This window comes from Ovis aries, chromosome 4 (assembly GCF_016772045.2).
Source record: "Ovis aries strain OAR_USU_Benz2616 breed Rambouillet chromosome 4, ARS-UI_Ramb_v3.0, whole genome shotgun sequence".
Lineage (NCBI taxonomy): Eukaryota > Metazoa > Chordata > Mammalia > Artiodactyla > Bovidae > Ovis > Ovis aries.
In genome coordinates this window covers 28,926,424-28,934,078 of record NC_056057.1, presented here as the reverse complement: position 1 = coordinate 28,934,078, position 7,655 = coordinate 28,926,424, and positions in this window count along the sequence as shown.

Here is a 7,655-nt window from a genome sequence, read left to right as displayed (position 1 = left end):
AAAAAGCTTGGTATGTCGTTCCCATTTGCTTAAGTAAATCCTGTTCATTCTTTAAGGCTCAACTCAATCCTCCTGCTAGTACATGTCATAAAGCATTGAGTGTCCTTCCTCTGTCAAACTGACAGTAATTATGAGTTTGTCTATATTTACAAAAGAATGAGAAGTCCCCCAAACTGAAATATTGCTAGATTTTGGTTCATATTCATAGAGTCTAATGAACTATAATAACACACTCCGACATAAATCAAAGCAGGATCCTCTATGACCCACTTCCCAGAATACTGGAAATAAAAGCAAAAATAAACAAATGGGACCTAATTAAAATTAAAAGCTTTTGCACAACAAAGGAAACTATAAGCAAGGTGAAAAGACAGCCTTCAGAATGGGAGAAAATAATAGCAAATGAAGCAACTGACAAAGAATTAATCTCAAAAATATACAAGCAACTCCTGCAGCTCAATTCCAGAAAAATAAACGACCCAATCAAAAAACGGGCCAAAGAACTAAACAGATATTTCTCCAAAGAAGACATACAGATGGCTAACAAACACATGAAAAGATGCTCAACATCACTCATTACCAGAGAAATGCAAATCAAAACCACAATGAGGTACCATTTCATGCCAGTCAGAATGGCTGCTATCCACAAGTCTACAAGCAATAAATGCTGGAGAGGGTGTGGAGAAAAGGGAACATTCTTACACTGTTGGTGGGAATGCAAACTAGTACAGCCACTATGGAGAACAGTGTGGAGATTCCTTAAAAAAACTGGAAATAGAACTGCCTTATGACCCAGCAATCCCACTGCTGGGCATACACACTGAGGAAACCAGAATTGAAAGAGACACATGTACCCCAATGTTCATCGCAGCACTGTTTATAATAGCTAGGACATGGAAACAACCTAGATGTCCATCAGCAGATGAATGGATAAGAAAGCTGTGGTACATATACACAATGGAGTATTACTCAGCCATTAAAAAGAATGCATTTGAATCAGTTCTAATGAGGGGAATGAAACTAGAGCCTATTATACAGAGTGAAGTAAGCCAGAAAGAAAAACACCAATACAGTATGCTAACGCATATATAAGGAATATAGAAAGATAGTAACGATAATCCTGTATGCAAGACAGCAAAAAAGACACAGATGTATAGAACAGTCTTTTGGACTCTGTGGGAGAGGGCAAGGGTGGGATGGTTTGGGAGAATGGCACTGAAACATGTATAATATCATATGTGAAATGAATTACCAGTACAGGTTCAATGCATGATACAGGATGCTCGGGGCTGGTTCACTAGGATGACCCAGAGGGATGGGATGGAAGGGGAGTTCAGGATTAAGAACACATGTACACCCATGGCTGATTCATGTCAATGTATGGCAAACCAATACAATATTGTAACGTAATTAGCCTGCAAACAATAAATAATTTAAAAAATAATTGTAGAATTAAAAATACATGAATTTATTACAAGCACACAATAATTTAACTGTGATTTACATCAAATCACATGGTACTTACAATATCCCTTTTACAAATTCAAAGACAAATAAAGCAAAATAATATATTATCTAGGCTTTCATATTTAAAAGTAAAAAATACATAGGGTACATTAAACACTGTTTAAAGATAGCTGTCAATTCTGGTGGAAGGACCAAGAGAGATGGAATAGAGGAGAAACACAGAAGTAGATAGAGCATACTGTTATGCTACTTCTTTGGTTGGGTAGTAAGTTTACTGGTGTTGCTTTCATGTTGATTAATTATATTTTTTAAAAAGTGGCCATTCGTGGATCAAAAGTAACAGAGTGTCATGAACCAAGCATTGTAATTAATCTAATTTAATGGAGTGTTTAGGTCACACTGGACCTGAGATTTATTTGGTTAATAATTAACAACAACAACAAATCTACAATTGTTATTATTTAGATCTTAGTAGTCATACTTTCATAAAAAGAGAGAGGCAGCTGTACCTTTCCACTATATTCTTTTTCATTTATAATACCATGGAAATATATAAAAATATGACATAATATAGAGACCACTACAAATGCGAACAGGTAGGCAAATATATCTACCCTAACATTCAAATTTGCATGTGGAGCTTTAATTACAAATGGATCTCTTCCTTGAGGGAAAAAATACACTAGAGAGCATAGTCACAGAATTCTCATTCTCTGGATACACTGATAAGGTTCACTCACTTAGTCATCCAGAATTTACTGAGAAACAGTTTTATTCCACGGTACACTAGATACCATCAGGCCCCCTCCATGGCTTAGCGAGTAGAGAATATGCCTGCAATGCAGGAGACACAGGTATGACCTGGGTCAGGAAGACTCCCAGTAGAAGGAAACGACAACCCACTCCAGTATTCTAGCCTGAAAACTTCCATGGACAGAGGAGCCTGGCAGTCTACAGCCCATAGTGTCGCAAAGAGTTAGACACAACTGAAGTGACTAACCACACATACACACACACACACACACACACACACACACACACACACACACACACACAAGATACCAAGGATACAAAGATAAAACAACGCTCCTGACAACACAAAGCATATAGAGGCCAAGACTTCCTCCTCGTGTGCAATTTACCCTCTGAAAAACTGACTTATCAGCAACATGATAGAGTACAATTCATGGAAATAATTTACTCCTCAATCTGGTTCAAGCAGAATTATGGAAATTTTAAGAAGTGTTTCTTTTATCAATTTTAAACATATATTATGACACCTCAATTTCCAAGAGATGAAATTCTTTCTTTATTCTCTAACATCAGTCAGTTCAGTCACTCAGTTGTGTCCAACTCTTTGTGACCCCGTGAATCGCAGCACGCCAGGCCTCCCTGTCCATCACCAACTCCTGGAGCTCACTCAAACTCATGCCCATTGAGTCAGTGATGCCATCCAGCCATCTCATCCTCTGTTGTCCCCTTCTCCTCCTGCCCCCAATCCCTCCCAGCATCAGAGTCTTTTCCAATGAGTAAACTCTTCGCGTGAGGTGGCCAAAGTATTGGAGTTTCAGCTTCATCATCAGTCCTTCCAATGAACACCCAGGACTGATCTCCTTTAGGATGGACTGGTTGGATCTCCTTGCAGTCCAAGGGACTCTCAGGAGTCTTCTCCAACACCACGGTTCAAAAGCATCAATTCTTCAGCGCTCAGCTTTCTTCACAGTCCAACTTTCACATCCATATGTGACCACTGGAAAAACCATAATTTTTAAACTATAATCATAGATGGATTTTTTGGAAAATAAATACTAATTGCAGCAATAGTAATTAGATTTTAAGTAGATTTTTAAAGCCTTATTATTCAGTAATTCATAAAGGTGGCAGTGTATAATTTTATTTAGAATGGAATAATAACTTTAGTCCATTTTATAGTGATTTTGCAAATACTGCTTAATATCATGCCAATCAAACTTTAAGTACTTACTCCTTATTTGTATTTAGAATTTTATAGTAAAGATTTATAGACCTTCTGAGATATGCGCTTTTCACATCAGTTAACTATACGGATCACACAGAAGAAACAAAAACAATTCAAATGACAGTAGCATAACATATACATACTTTTGAATATCAGAAATGTGGAAAAAAGTATAAATAAAACTCATTACAGATTTTATACAGAGCAATATTACCATTGAGTAATATGCATGTGGAAAATATTTTAAGCTCTGTCTAGTACAGTAAAGATTCAGCTCAGCATTGTTTCATGGTAACTAAAGAAACTGAAGAATACAGTGACAAAGTAGAAAAGTAAGACTAAGGTAGGGTTAAAGTGCTAATTCTTTTTACTTTCATTTCACTAGTACTCAACACACATCTCACAAATACCATGCAATTTTCATAGGTGACATGTTGGAGGGGAAATCCATACTTACTAGATGAAAAACTTCTGTATACAACATTACAAAAACTACTTATATATAACATTACTCTTCAAAGTGGCAGGTGTAGTCTAAGTCATCTAATTAATCAAAACTTCACCGAAGGAAAAGAAAAATAAAAAGAGGAAAGAAAGGAATGGTAGTTGTGATATAAGGATAAGCCTATGAGATTTCAGTGATTTATCATAATATAAAGGCAGTAAGTAAAGAGAAAAATGAGAGCTTTAGCAGAAAGTACACAGCATAAACTTCAAAGAAACTTGCCATAACGTACGTTATCCTAGTTATTAAGAAAAAAGAAAAGAAAATATCCATCCATTTAAATCTAAAACAAATGGTCACTTAGATGGCATAAGTAACCTTTGTCCAGGCAGGAAGGTCAAACCTTAGAAAAGAAAGAAGATAATTCCTTCATTAGGACACGAGGAAAAGTCAATTTCATGGTTATATTTTCTAATGTTAAAAATCTGGGCTTCACAATTCCAAATTCTCGGAATTCTCAGTTTTGAAGAGTGAACAGGCCAAATCTATACACATTCTTATGACTCACATTCATACATTTGTTTCTATTCCCAACCACAATGTATCACTATTTCTAAAAACACAAGGAGATAAGAAAAGATAGTTGTATTTCCCCTAATATCTTGATGGGTTTATGATTATGATGTGATTTATAAAGAATTAACTACTACTTTTTAAGAGATATTCACTTTAAAATTCTTATTTGTTATTTATTGTTTTTCTGTATCTTGACTGAGGTGGTGATTACAAGATAATGAATATTTTTTTAAAGATCATCAAATTTGTATTTTCATTTCCAGATATGGTGAAATAACATGTTTGTCCATTTGCCTTTAACACTCAATAATTCAGGCAAAATATAAGAAGTACAGTTTTCAGACTTGGACCAAATGTAGCATAATTTAATGATTATTGAGAAGACAAAATAAATAAGCACAGGAGCCCAAATAGAGCCTGTTAACCTCTCTAAACTGATAACAAAGAATTTAAAATTTGAGGTAGCCAAAGCATCTATAATTCATAGGGCAGAGTACCGGAGGGACATGATCTACATAAAGAGAGAGATCAGGAAATCCACAAAGCATTTCCCCTGAGTCTGCACCTGCACAGTGAGTAATGGTGGACACAGGGAAACTATCTAAGACTAAGAACAGAAGCACATGAAAGGCAGAAGCAGCAAAATCGTAGGAACACCATAGGGCCAACTATAATTGATGTTCTCATTAGCCAGAGTTGAGATACCTCCACAACATGCGGAATAACAAGTAGAGTACTGGAAAAGGAATAACCTCAAAAATGAGGCCAAACTCATTACAGATTAAAGGCTGCTCTGGTCCTGCCTAACAAAGCTTAAGCTCAATCTTGAGGACTATAAAATTTTTTCAAGTAACTTAAATAAATGCCACAACCCAGCCCAAACATATTTAAAGAAATATAAAATCAAAACCAGGCTCCAACATAAAAATATCATAAATTTAATGACTAGCATCCAATAAAAAAATTCTAAGCATGGTCAGAAGCTGAAAAACATGATCGATAATTAGGAGAAAACCAATCGATAGTGGTACCTCGAGAAATTACAGAAATGACGGAATTACCTGATAAGCATGCTAAAACAGCTATTACAAATATCTTTCATATATTTAAGAAATTATGGTAGAGGAAAGCATGAGCCTGATAAGGAAAGATATGGATAATATAAAAATGCAATGTCTCAGAAAAAAATACACTGGATGGCATTAAGATTAAATACTATGGGAGGAAATGATAGTAAACTTGGAATCATAGCAAATTATAGCAAAAATATTAGAATCTATCAAAATGCATTTTATCTTATTTACTTCTTTTTGTGGGGAGGGATAAATTAGGAATTTGGGATTCATAGATACACACCATTATACATTGGCTTCCCAGGTCGGTCAGCAGTAAAGAATCCACCTGCCAAGCAAGAGATGTGGGTTTTGTCCTTGAGGTAGGGAAGATCCCCTGCAGAAGGAAATGGCAGCCCACTCCAGTACTCTTTCCTGGAAAATTACATGGAAAGAGGAGCTTTATGGGCTAAGTTCATGGGGTAACAAAAGAGTCAAACATGATTTAGCAACTAAACAACAACACTACTATACATAAAACAGATAAACAACAAGGACTGACTATCACACAGTAGACTATACTCAGTTTCTTGTAATAACCTCAAAAGGAAAAGACTCTCCACACTGTTGAAAACCCAAATATAACACTGTAAACAGCCCCAACCTTAGATCATGAAGTCCTATTAATATAATACTGTGGTACATATCTAATGAAAAAATACATATATTAAATGGACCTGGCAGTTCAGACCCATGTGGTTCAAGGATCAACTGTATTTTGACAATTTCAGCATTAGCGATGTGATACAGTGGGCATGTATAATTCGAGTTGAGTCAATTTTCAAATGTGTCTATCAACAAAGCATTTTTGAAAAGTGGTCAACCAACATGCTAAATCAAGAATACCCAGTCTAAACACCTCAAACATGCAGTATACTATCAGAATGGGCTGAACTTGAGAGGTGGCTACACAGCCTTCCTAAAATTTCTGTCTTTGATCAATAATCAGTGTTTTGCTAATTAGGTTAATGGATACATAAAACAGGTTTTTATTAGGTGAAACTAGCAACATATCTTGTTAATTTGAGTGATTAAATGAATACTCACTGCTAAAATTAAAGGTAATTAAAATGAAAGTTTAAAAAATAAAAGACATATGGAGACCCTAAAATAATTTAGAACTTTGAGTAGCAAAATATCAACATTGCCCAGATTATCAGAAATGTAAAATCTCAGGCTCCACTACAGGCATGCCATATCAGTATCTGCATTTTAACAAAATCCTCAGATGATTCACATGCCCTCCTTTAAAATCTTTCCCCACCTTTTATGAGTAAGTTAAAAAGAATTTGAGCAAGGCCTGTAATTTATACCTTAAAGGAATATTGTCTTAGGTTTAATTCTATGGGGCCTGTCCAATCATAACTTTTGACTCTTGTTGGCCAAAAGAATAACACAATGCTGCTCCAAAATTCTGCATCTGTCTTAAGTAAATCTTTCATTCAAAATGCCAAACAGAGTATATAACAGGGCAAAAAGTTTTCATCATACATCCAGGGCGGTCTTTATGTCTACTGTCCCAGTATAATTACTAATAATGTTCCATTTCACTTTCAAAGGTGATAAATTATAAGGTCAGTCTGAGAATAAGTCATGTGACTTTTTTACTTTTGTGCTTGCTTGCTAATAATAAGGGCTTCCCAGATGGTGCTAGTGTTAAAGAATCCATCTGCCAATGCAAGAGACACAAGATGAGGGTTTGATACCTGGGTCAGCAAGATGCCCTGGAGGAGGGCATGGCAACCCATTCCAGTATTCTTGCCTGAAGAATCCTATGGACAGAGGAGCCTGGTGGGCTATAGTCCATAGAATTATAAAGAGTTAGACATGACTGAAGCAACTTAGCACACACACATGCTAAACTCCCACATTGATAGTTTTCACAAGGATAAAAGATGGGGAACTTTTCCTTTTGGAAACCTCTAATATCTTTGATATCTCAAAGTCACCATATTATTCTGTCATCTTGATATGTCATCCTATTTAAAAGACTTATCAAACATGGTGAAAACACTATTCATGAACTGAAAGATACAGGAGAAATCAAATGACTTGCCAATGTACAGTTTGCTACCCA